Here is a 15446-nt window from a genome sequence, read left to right on the forward strand (position 1 = left end):
CCCCTGGTCTACAACAGCAACAGATCTTTATTATGATCGTAGACCAGCATAAGGAGGGAGGGCTACAATAATTTAAAATCTAAAAAAAAGTTTTGAAAAACTAAAAAGGGTTAAAACAGAAAACACATATCAAAATCTATAAGGATCCAAAAGAAGCTAAGAGAGTCTAAAATAAGGGTTCAGAACATTAGACAACAGTAGAAGAGCATAAAAGGTTAATACAGTGCTTTTTCTGGGGGGAAGCAGGGGTACGCATACCCCTAAACATTTTGTGAATCTAAGTTTGGCCTCATTGAGGGGTAGTATTTCAATATGAGTAGGAAAATGAGGGTACCCCTAAACATTTTTTTAGGAAAAAAAGCAGTGGGTTAATATATATAAGACTATAGCTATCAGTCTACAAAACACTCTAATACAAGTGCTCATTATATCTAGTTTGTGGCACAGGTCATCATTCGATGAATTTTGAATGCTGCTGTGCAGAATCTGGCAACGTTGTATGTTGTAGCGGGGTTGGTCTCTCAAGGCAGCAGGGCAATACAGAATTGTCCTATGCACCCTGGGTACTTATGCAGTGACGGTAAGATGAGGCTAGTACGAATGTCTCTATAATAAAGACACTGGAGAAGTACATGCTCTGTTGTTCTATTTGTCCAGTCACAGGGGCATTGTCTCTCCAGGTAAGCAATCTTCCTGTATCAGCCTTCAAGGACAGCGGAGGGGAGGGCATGAGCCAAGGTAAAGGCCCTCCTGTGTTTAGGGACTTTGAGTTTAGCTAGATATGCCATAGGGGAGGCAGAGTACCTGGAGGATTCATTGGCAATAAAAGCTGGGGTCCTGGCTAGATCCAGTCAGCGCTCAGTGTCTACAACATGTTGTTTTATGAGAACTTTGGCCTGTTCGTATCCCATGCTGAGTGGCAAACCTGGAGAGAAGCTCAGGGTTGAGATTTTAGTTCCCACTGCCTGCTTCCATGTGGATTGGAAATCATCATTCATAGTTAGTGGGGCAAGTCCAAGGGGATATAAAGATAGTCTGAGCCAGTAGTTGAGTATGGTCACTCACACTCTAGCCTCGACCTGTCTCTAGTCTCAGGGTGGCATTAGTCTCAGGGTTGCACAAGTTCTAGGGCTGCAAAAATGGAGAAGGGGCCCAGCTGGGCACCATAGAGAAGTTGTGCTATTGGTTTGGCTTCAAATAATTTGCATGCTGCAGGTATATAGTAGCCATCTCTTGTTTTAAGAAATTTAAGGATTGCAGATGAGTTCCTCTGAGCAATATCAGCAACATAACCTCCATGGGCTTTCCTACTGCCAGCAGAATGAAAAACTATCCCCAGATATTTGAAACAAGAGGCCTGCTCAATCTTGTGGCCATCTATGCTCCAAGAGCAGCTCATAGGCCGTTTGGCAAATGCCATGATTTTAGTTTTCTGATAGTTGAGTTCTAGCTGGTCCTCCTTGCAGTACTGTGTTAGTGCTCTCAGTGCTCTTTTGAACCCAACAGGTGTTCTTGAGAGTATTGCTGCATCGTGTGCATACAGCAGAACAGAAATGTGTCTTCCAGCAAGCTTTGGGGAGTGAAAGTTCATGTTGTGGAGATGGCCCACCATGGAATTAATGTAAGCCTTCACAATCTACTTTTCAGTTCTCCAGAGGCACATGTGTGAATCAGGATGTGCATTCGATGGTCTTATTTGGCAGGGCTTTTATTAAAAAAAATCATACACATTCATGAATCACTCTACCTAGAGTGGCAAATGACCTTGGCCCCGCACTTATTGTAAATGCTATGAAGATGACAACTTAAAAAATGATTGTTAACTCTGCAATCTTTCCAAGAGTTTGTGCTCATTTTGTTTCCCTCCAATATGTAGGAAGCAACAGATGTTTTCAATACGACAACGGGGAATGATTTTAGTTCCTTCAAATGTAAAACAAATCACTTCAGGTAATTTGCAAACTACTTCTAAAGATGAATTAAATCTGTAAGTCATTGCAGGTCAGCATTTGTTTCTTCCTCACATCATTGGAAAAAAATGTGCCATTAGTTATTGTAACATGTATATCCATGTTAGATGGTTATATGCATCATTAGATAAGTGAATAAAGGAACAATCTGTTAAAAATTTTTAGGTAACAGGATTAAATTAAGATATAATTCATTCCTTCATGAGATATTTTCCGTCACCAATGCAGACTGCAAAATCTCGATTGGTTAGAATGTGCACTTGATTTACAGCACAGGGAGGAAGTTAATAGTTGATCTTTATGATTAGGATGATCTTCTTTCCTTGACTATCACTCATAGCAGAGTAAGATTTACTTCCATGAATATGGTCTTAACGGTTTATGGTGGTACAAGGAGGTCTCCATGGCTGGGGTCGGCAAACTAAGGGCTGCGGGCCAGATCAGGCCCAATTGCCTTCAGGATCCGGCCCACGGACTGTGGATCGGCGTGGGGTTTCTGTTTGTTCAGGCGGTGCCACCCCCCCCCCCACCACGGCAGCGCCTCCTCCCTCCCTCCTCCTGGCTTCTCCCCGCCCTGCCTAGAGGAGGAAGGCGGCTGGGCTGAGCTGGCTCAGCATCATTTTAAGCAGCCCCCCTCTGGAGCCAGCCCTTTTGCACAGCTCATCTCCCCCCTCCCCCCCCCCCCCGGTGCCCCTGTGGGCCAGAGAGCAGAGCGGATGAGCTCCCTCTGCCTAGAAGCAGCGGCGGCGGCAGCCCCTGGGAAGGTAAGAGCAGCGGCTGGATCTAGGGGGAGGACTAACTGCCCCCCTCGCCTCTTTTTCCAGCCCCCCCTTGTGCCACTTATCTGGCCTGCCACAAGGTCTGAGGGACAGTGGACTGGCTTGCGACCTCTGCTCCCTGGTCTGCTGGACACAAGCTACTTAGGCAGGGGTCAGCCTGACGCTCTTTTGCCCCTCAGGTGTGCTGACAGAGGGCCTCTCCTCCTGACCCCCTTCAGCTGCTCACTACCACGTGCAAATCTAGACCCCGAAGAGATGACCACGTGCAGCTGCAATCCGGGCTGGCCCTCCCACGAGGCCAGGAGATCCTCCTCTAGGTACTTTTAGGATGTGCTTTAACCAAGGCCTTTAGTGCACGCAGTCCCGGCCTTTCCCCGTGACTTGGCACTTTAGAAAGGCTCTGACATATTGCAAACATTTAAAGGAGAAAGGGGGGGAGGGGGAGCAGCAGCATGAAAGCGCAGGAGGGAGGGAGGGAGGGAGGGAGGGAGGGAGGCCGGCCTCCCTCCCTCTTTCTGGTCCCAACTTCAGGCCCGCGAGGAGAGTTGAGGGAGCTGCAGCCCCGGCCGGGCTCCTCTGCCTCCCGGGGCCTGGGGGGCAGGTCTCTGCGCAGGAAGGGCAGGCCTCCCTCCCTCCCTCCCTCCCCCCCTCGGAGCCGCCCCTCTTCCCTCAGGCGGAGCTCATTCCCGGGGATTGGTTTCCAATGACGCCATCGCTTTTATTTTTACACCGATGACCTCATCCCCGCGGCGGCAGCAGCAGCAGCCGCCTGCAAGTTGACCGACCAGCCAAACTCTTCTCTCCCTCCCTCCCTCCCTCCCTCCCTCCCTCCCCGTTTGTTTTGTTTCCCACATTCAGTTATTAAACGTGTTGGCTCCCCCTTTCCTATGAGCCGCGGCTTTGGAGACAGCGACCGGGCGACGGGTTCCCCGGCTCCCCCCGACTCATCTTCAGTGAGGAAGAAAGAGCTCGCCCGCTTCCTCCCTCGCCTTCCTCCTCCTCCTCCTGCTGCTGCCCCCTTTCTCTCAGCGGAGAGGGGGTCCCGCTCCCCCCCCCCCCGAGGAGGCTCCGACGCGCCGCCTGGCAGAGTCAGAAGAGGCTGAGGGCAGCTGCCAGTTTAGAAAGAGGGGGAAAAGTAAGTCTTGGTGGGGAGGGCGAAGAGGGGAAGGGGGGATGTTGTCCTGTGCACCCCCCCATGCAGTTCTGGGGTCACTGCCTGGAAGCCACATGGGTGGGAGTTCTAAAAAATGTTTGGTGTGTCCCTCTCCCTCTAAAGAAAATGGAAAAGAAATAAAAGGTTCTCCCCCCCTGTTAAAGCACAGAAGCAACCCTGGATTTCTTAGAAAGATCTTCACTCCATGTCTTCTCCATTGTTGACTTGAGTTAAACGCCTGCTCTTCCTCCTTTAAATGGTTCTGCTGTAAAATAGTTTTATTATTTCACACACACACACACAGTTGTGCTTCTGTGTGTGAGAGAAAGTTATATTCTTGCTACTATTAGCATTGTTTTTATGATCTTTCATTCCTTTTCTGTTCCTTATGTTCTCCGTTTGCTTTGGGGGTTGGTTTGTCCTTTAGGATTTTTATCTGTCTGTATGAAGTCCCCTCTCATGGAATCAAAGAGGATCGGTGTGAGGCGCCGCTAAAAACAAATATTTAAATGAAGTATCTTATAAGATCTTTTTAAAAATGATCTTTTGTTTTTCAAATATCCAGGCACCTGTTCCTCTAGTTTTCAGTATCATGGCCTCAGGTTATTCACAGAGGACAAAACATGCAGACTTTTACGATATTAAATCTTTTACATAGGAAAATGGGGCAGAAGGAATGTGCCTCAGAAATGTAGAATTGTCTAGAGATCATGCTGGGTTGAATGATAGTTTATTGATCATCTTATAGTGCATATTTGTGTAGATGTAAATTCTGTTGAGTTCAATGGGATTTAAGTAAGTGGGTACTCTAGGATTGCAGCTTAGTCCACAGAGAGGCGGTGGACTCTCCTTCCTGGTATGACTTAGTTGAAATTCTTGCACTGCACCTGATGGCTCTTATGATTCTAGGATGTCTGGATAATGTATAATGTACACAATTAGTGCTGCTTCTCTTTTCTCCCTGGCGGAACGGCTGTGCCTATATCAGCTGCTCTAAAGTCTCCTTATCAGTAAAACTCTATGCTGGAAGCTTCAACTGGTGAATTTCTGCTTATCAAATGATAGGGGGACCCTCCTCACAAACTCTCGTATGAGGAAATATTATGGTTTTGACTAATTTAAATAAAGTGCTACATGTATCTAGTTCCACTAAAGTACCATCCCAGAGAGTGGAACACTTTTAAGAAAACTCTGTATTGCAGTAAAAGAAACAAAGAGAAATACTGTAGTTGGTGACTAACCTGTTGTTTTCTGTTCAGGTATTAGCTGATTTTATTTTTAATTTTGGTCACCCTCATTTGGCTGATAGTTTAAAAAAAATTGTAGGGCCTTCTGCAAACATGTCATTGGCAGAGAGAGAAATATCTTAGCTAGTTGATATTTTGCTGAGTAAGGTATGTGCAGTAATTCTATTGCAGACAGTTCTGGCCCACAGGCAGAGGTTTAGTTTCACTTATTAATTTTATGTAAAAAGAAATATATTGAGCTGTTAATTCTCAATCCATACACAGTTGTCTGGAAACACAGTACAGTAGTTCTACATTGGTGTGTTCAGGATTGTAGCCATTGCAATACTTTACTTCCATAATACTTAGAAATTATACCAGTAGATGAGTAACTTGTGAATTGACAATTTGGACAAAACAGGACTTGAGGAAAATGATCATATACTTGTTGAAGGCAACAAAGTTTTAATGCTTACCTTAGGGCGGGAATTGGTTTGTTTTTAAATTGCAAATATGTACACCTGTTTGAAATAGATGTCTAATTAATAAAATGTTGTTTTCAGAAAAGATAATCTGGCAGCACAATATAACCTACATACATGGCTGTCATGAATGAGAATAAACATCAACTTCTCCATGCAACTTTAGGGCATGCTCATGTCGGCAGTGATTGTGTGCAGGTTGGAACTGACTGTGTGAAGAGCGTTGACATTAGGTGTGCAAGAATCAGTTTATTAAGGGCCTTAGTTCTATTATCAAACTGTTCATATCATCAAGACGTTTCTCCTGAAGTTCAGCTGGAGACTTCTTAATTGTAACCCGAGCCCTTTAGATCTTGTCTTGGGGCAAAAAGAACAAGTCTTTGCCCCCTTTTTGTGGCAACCCTTTAGGTATAGTATTCCCCATCAGTCTTCAACAGGCGAAACATAGTCAGTTTCTTTCATCTTTCCTCCTAGGACTTGTTTCCATACCACTGAACATTTCTGTTGTTTGCTTCTGAATCCATTCCATATTCATATACCTTTCTTAAAGTGTGGTGCTTGGAACAGGACACAGTACTCCAGATGCAATTGTACTAATGCAGAATAAAGTGGATATTTTACACCCCAAAACTTGGAAACTGTTCTATTAATACAGCTTAAAATCACATTATCCTTTATTGTAACTATGCTGCACGGCTGATTTATATTTGGCTTGTGATTGACTACGATCCCAAGTTCCTTTTCACATGTAGCACTGCCAAGCCAGGTATCTCCAATCCTGCATGTTTTATTTTAGCCTAAATGCAGAATGTTGCATTTCTCTCTCTTTTTAAATTGGTTTCATAGAATCATAGAATTATAGAGTTGGAAGGGATCCCAAGGGTCACCTAGTCCAACCCCCTGCAATGCAGGAATCTCAGCTAAAGCATCCATGACAGATGGAGAAACAACCTGGGCGTAAAAACCTCCAAGGAAGGAGAGTCCACAACCTCCCAAGGAAGACTGTTCCTTTGTTGAACAGCTCTTATTATCAGAAAGTTCTTCCTGATGTTTAGTCAGAATCTTCTTTCTTAAGATTTCTTTTTCCTTTTTGTCTGTTTCAGGCCAGTCTCCTATCAAAGTCATTTTGAATTTTATTGCTGTATTCTGAGGAGGTGTTAGATTTTGCTCAGAGTTTTTGTCATCTCTAAACTTGATAAGGATTTTCTCTACCCCATCACCTAAATAATTGAATGACATCTTGAAAGGTTTTGGGCCCACAACAGAGCCTCCCCCCATTTGATGGGAAATCATAGATGAGCACTCATTGAGTATTGTTTGTATCACCATCTATACTATAAACAGTTTGCTAACCAAAATATGTGCTGACATCAAGATGATTTGATCCAGAGCATTCCTACAATCCACCAATATTTTTTAAAAGAGATAAAATTTATCTGGCAGGATCTATTCTTGACAAATCCATGCTACTAATCACAACATTGTTAAAACACAGAAATTGACTCCTGTGCGCATCTTTATAACAATAATGCAGCCAGAATAACTGCTGAGAGAGTCCTGCACATTACCAGAATACATTGCGGATGGAAATTATTCCAGATATTCCAATCCAAAATGAAATGGTGTCATTCATGTTGTGCTTATACCCTTCACGATACTTCTTCGCTCATATACTTACATCTTGGTTTTCCAATGGTCATTTGCTTGGGTGTTTGTGACAAGTGAGAATTGCATCCAGGTGACAACAAAAATTTTAAAAGATTGTTATGACATGTTCAAACAAATGGCTTAACGTTGAAGATGTGTAGGCCAGCGGGTTCATAATTTTTCTGTGGTCTATTAATTGACTATTAACTTCTGTGAATTTATTTGCAAGGCAGGTTTCAGCCAAGTTTGTAGCACTCTGTCAGAACTGGCTTCAGGTTCCCATGCTGAGTAATATTTATTTTCCAAAGATTTGGTCAGTTCTGCATGGTTATAAGTGGTCAATATAAAAAAATAAATAAAGGTACTGCATTATTCAAATGTTAAGTATGACTGTTTACCAAAGGATTATTTGAGCAAAAATATCTATATCTGTAGCTAGCTATACTTGCATACCACACACAAACAATGATTTTATTTTATTTTTAAATAACTTTCCAAATTAGCTGTTACCAAACAGTAACTAATATATTGGAGTCATTGTTGCTTTGACTTCTTTAATCTGCTCTGTGAGCTGAAGCTGTTGACAAGGCAAACATCATATAGTACAGATTCACAATGAGTGTTTACTGTGCAGCATGTGCTCCTTAAAGTGCACACTGCTGCTGCTGCTGCAGCAGCACATGAATTGATGGGATCTCCCCTCCCCACACCCACCTCTAGATCATTTTGGTAATCTCTTAATCAAATATATGAATGTGGATCTGGGGGCAGTAAAAAACACTACTCAATATTTTCTGTGGGTAGTTTAGAATGTTGAAAGTGCTTCATGACACAAGCCAGTAATCATTCTGGCAATTCTGTAAGTTGGCCATTATTATTGTCTTTATATGGCTGGTTATAGAATGAATCTGAGAGAAAAGTGAAATTTGAAAGCATACTGGCCCCTGCTTAGCTTTGCAAATGTATAGAGTCTGTGGATATACATCTATCCTTCACACGCATGTCCACCAGTGTCCCAATGAGTGTGAAGCAATTCTGACTCCTGCACAAATTCCCTCTCTCATCTTCTTGGCCCCATAAGCCCCATAAGAGCAGTATAGTAGCACCCTCAGGCCATCTGCTCTGAGTCTTCTTAGCTTCCAGTTTTGTTCAGGTCTAGCTTGGCTTTGTAAATGTGAGACAACTCACCATTTTTTCCTCACCTTTGTACCACCTCCTTCTGTTGTCAGTACTGCCCTCTTTCTCTTCTCTTCCCTTTTTCCTTCAGCCTGTAGCCCTGGTGCTGATACTGCATCCTTTAAACCATGCTGTATCTGTTTGTGTTTTCCTGCAAGCAGCTTAGCTGTTGTTTCAGCAGCAGTCTGAGATGAATTCTTCCGAGTCAGAGGAGGACGACATGGCAGCCTTGGGCCAGGCAGCTGCTAGCACCACAGGCTGTTCTTGTGAAAGTGCTCAGTTGCCAGGGGGGCATGTTGGCCAGTACTGGTATGCTGCCCTCTCCTCTGCTGCTTGCCAGACAGGGATGGGGCAGAACAGGAAGGCGGCAAGGGCAGGAATGCACCAGTTTGCTGGTAGGCGCAAGTGCAGGACCTGGGGCAGTCACTGAGTTGGCCTCCCCCTCACTGTTCCTCATCTGGGAGCCCCACAGCCAGCATGCCAAGCGTGTTCAAACAAAACCAGGCTTTCTTGCACCCGGGTCAAAGACTCTGTTTGGCCCCCACACCCACCTTCCAGCACACATTTGCATACACAACACGCACATCTACACACCCCTCAACACATTTGTTCTTAAAGCACATTAAAAAGTAGATCTCCTCAGAGACTAATTGATCATTGGACAAATCCTAAGAAGTATTATGACTGCAAAAGTGAATTGTTTGTCAAAAGTAGAACTTCCATGTGCAACAGTTATAATTATAATTATTTATACCCCACCCATCTGGCTGGGTTTCCCCAGCCACTCTGTATTTTCCAACAAAATATTAAAAATACAATAAAACATCAGACATTAAAAACTTCCCTAAACAGGGCTGCCTTCAGATGTCTTCTAAAAGTCAGATAGTTGTTTATTTCCTTGACGTCTGATGGGAGGGCGTTCCACAGGGCAGGCGCCACTACCAAGAAGGCCCTCTGCATGGTTCCCTGTAACCTCACATCTCGCAGTGAGGGAACTGCCAGAAGGCCCTCAGAGCTGGACCTCAGTGTCTGGGCTGAACGATGGGGAAGGAGATGCTCCTTCAGGTATACTGGGCCAAGGCCATTTTCAGATTATCTACCTGAGGTCTATCTGAGTAAATCCCGTTGGACTCAGTGGGACTTACTTCTGAGTAATTATGCTTAAGATCGCAGTATACGACTGCACAATCTTTACACAGTTGCCTAGGAGTAGGCTTCATTCAGTGGGACTTCTGCGTAGACATGTAAAGACTTGCAGTATAAAACTCTAAAGAATAATATAAAAGAATAAACAATAACAGAATAAACACTCCACAAGTTTCCTTAAAAAAATGCTGGCTGCTGATCCACTGCAATTAAAGAATTTAAAGTGGATTGGCTACATTTTCCTTGAAAATTAAAGGAAGGGATGTCAGCATCACATTTCTTTCATTGCAGGTATTTTATTTTCAGTATAAACAAGACTCAGTTTTTGTAGCTGATTGTTTGCAGCAGTGCCCTCATTATGTATTCACATGGTGTAAACCTGTATGTGGACCTCTATATCCAAACACACACACACACATTATAAGCAAGCAACAAGTGCTTATCTTGTGAACTTGCCATTTAAATTATTTAATCATGACAAAAGATTTGGTTTCCAAAAAGGACAGGGGGTGGTGGTCTGATCTCTTCAACACTTTTAATTGATCTCTGAGACATTGAGGCGAAGAAAACAAGAAGAAATGATATTTCAGGAGGTTGGCTGGGTTGTGTACACATTAGTGTTTACTCCAACTTTGCTTGGAGAGCAGCCTTCCCCCACCCCTTCCTCTCTCCAGGTTTTCTTTCCCTCACAGTTGCAAAACCAGAGAGAGCAGCAGCCCACCCTTCTGCTTCAAAGGAAAAGAGTTAGTTGCCATGTAAGAAGAGTGCCAGCACAGCGAAGGAGCCGTCCAGTGGCTCCCCACCACCACACTCCACCGGCCAAGTGCCTCCTGGGGCAGCCTGCCCCATCTGCCCCTCCCTAGCCCCTCCCTGTGCTCCTCACCACTGCCAGCCCAGTGTTCCCCACTCTTACCACCTCCCTACCCCCTTCTACCCCAGTTCTTGCACCTCATACTCTGTGTCTTCAACTGCTTCTAGTTTCTTAGGTGCTTCTGGGGCTGGCTCAGAGTGCACTTCCCTGTCCTTCTTTGTGCCTCTAGTCTCATCCCTGAAGAAAGGGCGTCTGACCTGTCATAATACTGAGGGCATTGACTTATGTATCCAAGATCTTACCTCATGTCAGCCTGGTGTCTTTTGTGCTCTCATTTCTTTTTTGGCAGGTCTTTCCCTACAATCCCCAACAAAAATGCCTCAGGTTTTTAAACAAATGTTAAATGGAACATTTTCTTCAATTCGTTGTATATCATTTCCCAAAAATTTTTAATTACCTTACAATCCCACCACATATGTTAAAATGTCCCCTCCTTTTTCTTACACTTCCAACATATATTTGAACGACTATGAACATTTAAAAACACAAGAAAAACCCTCTAAAACTGTTGTTAGAAGAAGGAGGAGGAGGAGAGGCGACAGCATGGTAGACATTGTTTCATTTATAGCATTTCTACATTGCCTTTTGATCAGTGATTAATGGAAACATCATTAATCTGTGTAAAAACCAAGGCTTTACCCGAAGGGAAGAAATCAGTTGGGCAGGAAAGCCAAAGACTCATGACCCACATGGCCACACAAGATTTCACAAGGAAACCCTTTTTAATGCTTCACAGAAACACTTGCCCACAGTGTTGCTCTTGGGCTTCATTTAAGGACAAAAGTGTCTGCGACGTAAATCTGTGCAACAAAGCAGTGGTTTTTTCCTCCTGTGGTGGCCCTGAAATGATGGAATCCTGACCCTCAGGAAGTTCATTTTATCACTTGTTTCTTTTGGGAAGTAAATAAAGACGTTCCTATTTCCTACTTGAATTTATCTTATTTCTGCTGCTGATTTCTTATGCTAGCTTTTGTGTTTTAAATTGGCTTTTATGTTTTTTGTGTATTTCAATTGATGTTCTTACTTTGTAAACGGACTTTGAAATTTTCTTGAAGTGTTGTTTATCAGTGGCATTGAGAGCAGACATCTCCTTTCCTACTTCTGTCAAGTCAAACCAGCTCTGGGAGGGGCAGCTCAGAAGAAAGAAGGGGCGCTTGGCTTTTCAGCTGCTTTCCCTTCCCTACTAGGTTCCCGGGTGCAAAGCCTTGATCTATGGCTAGAGAAGCTTGGTGAGGTGCTCACACTTATTATGAAAGTATCCTTTGCTGGGTGTGTGAAAAACTAAAATATTATTCAGGGAAGCTTCTGCTTCTAATAGCAGTCATTCCTGCTATTAGTTTTCTTGGGTGGGGGTGGGTGGGCAATGGATGCAATGACTTATTGGCAAGTGTTAGAACTCCCTAGTGGAGATCTTTTTGGCTCTCTGTATATTACTTTTTCTTCAATGACTGTAGCAGGTCCATGTTTTGGAAGAGGAGAAAAGAATTTAGGCTGGAGGCTTGTGTGAGAGAGAACAGGGTTTGTCCTTTCCTTGTGCTCCATTTGTGGTTTGCTACCGAGCCAAGAGTGACCTACTCAGAGTTGGCTCTGAATAGACTGGCAGGCTTCCATTTTGTGTCTCTGTGAAATGCTCTTGTAGATTTTTAATAACTGAGGTGGGATTTAAGAAAAAAGAGGGGAAGGAATGAAAATTGTAATTAGTTTCCAGAGTAAAGAATTGCCCCCAGCCCTCTCAGTTTTGTTTTACTCAGCAACCAAGTTGTGGGGAGAGTGATTTTCCTCCAAGATGTCTTACCTCTGCGTTTGTTTTCTCTCTCACTCCTTTGGGCTTCCTCTTGAGCATGGACCAGCTGATGTTCACAGCCCATTGGTAGGATTAGGGTGTGAGTCACTTGATGCAGTAATTGCCAAAATTGTCTGGCCACAGATTTTGTCCAGTGGAGTTGCCAAATTAGCTAGACAATAAGGCATCATTGGAAGTAGTCACTTCTAGTATCATTAAGCATTAAATTCTGCTGACTTTCACAAACATTTAAAGTGTTTTATGAATAAATTACAGAAATATAAAAATAAAGTTAAAATGCTTTTATATTATGCACCACCCTGTCCATAAGTACCGGTAAGTTGCAGCCGAGAACAACAGCCAATATGACATAAGTACTCTTCGGGCAGCTGGCTCTCCTTACCTGATAAAGTACTCAGCACTCCTGCCCCAAATACCACTGCAACTTCCGGGGGTTTGTAGCCCAAACTGGAGGTAACAATATGCTGAAGCAAACGTTATGGATCTCTGACCCCATGCAATAACAGGGTCATGTCTGGACAACCAGGTCATCCCTAAGACTAGTTCTGAAGAGAAAAGTTGGGATGAACTGGGGAGTGAACAGCAAAGTGAAGAAGAACTGGAAGAGAGAGAGAGCTAACAGACTCTCTCTCACTGGAAAGTGTCCAGCCTATCTGCCCAAGGTCACGGAGAGCAGATAAGGTAGCTACACAAAAAGCATATAGTTGCAAGATCAGGTTGCAAGAGGCGGAAGTGACTAGGGAGGAAGTGGGTGGAAACCTTAATTGGTCATTCCGAGAATGGCTGCTTTCTTCTTTTGCTGTGATCATTAAAGACTCTTTAAATGGTAAGCAACACTTTTTGCTTTGTCCTGCATATCTACGGCCAAAGGTGGGGTGAGAAAGCCAAGTCCCCAAAGTCTGACAGGTGCCTTAGAGCTTACTTATATTTAGCAATCCATTATCTTACACAGCTGCATGAAAATGTAGCATGTTAAATGAAGCATTACTTCCCACCCCCAGAGCTCAAATAAGGTTATTTGGGGGCTGTTTTGGCCCAGTTCTGTGTTCAGATGATCATCTCATTGACTGAATACTTAACATTTGCTGGTGGTTTCATGTGTTGATTGGCGTGTACAACAAGCAGGTCCTCACAGCTGCAACACAGCAGTTCTGTCTCATCTCACACTGCCTCACCTCAGATGCAACTTTCTTCACAAAGAGCACCTCTCATGCGCTGTATGCAAGAAGGGGCAACATACAACTAAAGGGGTTGTTGGGTGCAGCTTCCCCTGCTACTGTATAAGGTGATGTGGCTTCCCCTAGCACTGATGTTAGATGTCCATACCTGAGCCAGGGAAATCTACATGCATAGGTTTCTGTGGCTCTGATGATATGGACTAGTGGTCATCAGGAGCAGGGGATGCTAAACAAGCTTGGAGGCAGGGCTGTTGATGGAGCCCCAGCCCTTTATATCATGTGATATCCTTCAGGTGTATGACACAGGAAGGGGAATAGGGTCTCTGAGCACTTCTACATGTGACTTGTACACCCGAGAAAAGCTAGCTTCAGTATATTCCGGAACTTTTGCTGGGAAACCATTGCTCACTTCCTCCTTCCCCCAAAGTGAAAATCCAGCATGAGTGCCCTGCTTGAAGATTTGTTTCTAACTGCAGCATTAACTAAGCAGAATGACAGTCTAGCTCAGTGGTTCCCAATTGGGGGGTTGCGGAATGCACCCAGGGGGTCCGTGGCCCCATTCCTTGCCTCCCCCCAAACTATGCTTTGTCATTTTTGCATGGTAATGTCAGGCTTCAGGGACTCGGCTTCCTCCCCCACCCTTTGGCAGTAGATAAGCAGAACAAAGTGAAAGGAGTCTCTTAGCAGTTAGAAATTTTAATGATCACAGCGAGAGAACAAAGAATCCATTCCTCGGAATGAAGGTGCTCCCAATTAAGGGTTCCACCCACTTCCCCACCCAGTACTTCCCAGCTTCTGCCTTCTGAACTATGTCTCTCTGCAAACCACTATTCCAAATCTATACTACTTCCCTGCTCCTGGGAAGATTCAGGATCCTGATCAGGAGCAGGGGGAGGGGAAGGCTCCTCAGTGCAGCCCTCCTCAGCACTGTACCTGACAAGTACGGTAATATCACAGATTTTATTGTCTGTTTTAGCTCTGTGTGATTTTTCAATATGTTGGCCAAAAACTGTTTTGAAATCACACCTTGATAACAATTTTGACCTGGCAATAAGCAGCAATATATCGCTCCTTGCTTGAGGGAGAGGAGGGCAGCCAATTTCAAGGCACTGCCGATATCTCACCGTGATCTCAGCTGACCACACTGCTGATCTGAGCTGCCTTCCTTCATGCTGAGGGAGACCAGGGCAGTCAATAGCGCTGCAGCCTTCCCTCACACTGACGGAGAACAGGGCACCGTGGCATTACCTTCCCCTGACACTGAGGCCGAGAAGCTTTTCTCAGCAGGATAACAGCAGGAGCCACAGTAGACATGCATCTCTGCTGGCTGCCACCACTGGCTTCCCCACTGACAGAGACTTCATGCACCCCCTGTCCCCCTCCCCTCCCCCTCAAACCATGTGCTGGAGGTGACTCCGCTTGCTCTCCTTTCCCCATTCCATCTGATCTCTACAGCTGCTTTTTCCCTATCCCCTGCCTGATCTGCACACACAAACACCCCTGCCCAATCTCCATGACTGCTCCTTCTATCATTCCCACTCCTGATCTCTGATTTCAGACATTATGTTATATTGGAATATTGCACTGTTTAGTTGCTGATATATCACACCTTTGAAAACCAGATATTGCTAGTCTGTTTTCTAGTATTCCCTAATCTGTCAGACTCTGTTGCCACCAGTGGGGCCTGACTTCCTCTCCGGCTGGAATCCTAGTACCTCTGAAGTCAACTGCATGAGTCTTTTGGGCACCAAACCACCTCTGGTCATAACAGCACATAGGAGCTCATTAACGTGCCCATTCCATCATCTCAAAACATTGCTCCAAAGTTTAGTAACCTGTCTATCCTCTTCCCAAGTCAGTTTTTGCATTCATTTCTCAGTCATCAAGTGTACAATAATGTACAATAGCCAAGCAATATATGAGCTTATATAAACCATGCCTCGGAGACGAGCAGCAGAATGCTGAAATATCCATTTCATGCTGTGCAAGTATAATGGTTTTGTAATGCATACCT

At 44.3% G+C, this 15446-nt stretch overlaps 1 protein-coding gene across 1 annotated transcript in view; it reads left to right on the forward strand.

Moving 5' to 3' along the window:
* The first annotated feature begins 3349 nt into the window (after positions 1 to 3349).
* The window catches only part of DUSP16 (dual specificity phosphatase 16), a 48855-nt gene continuing 36758 nt past the window's right edge, over positions 3350 to 15446 (forward strand). Inside the window, exon 1 of the mRNA XM_083738761.1 lies at positions 3350 to 3884. The gene's annotated coding sequence lies outside the window, so the exon portion shown is untranslated. The remainder of the gene's footprint in view (positions 3885 to 15446) is intronic.

This window comes from Podarcis gaigeae (genome assembly GCF_964106915.1).
Source record: "Podarcis gaigeae genome assembly, chromosome: 5".
NCBI classification, from domain to species: domain Eukaryota; kingdom Metazoa; phylum Chordata; class Lepidosauria; order Squamata; family Lacertidae; genus Podarcis; species Podarcis gaigeae.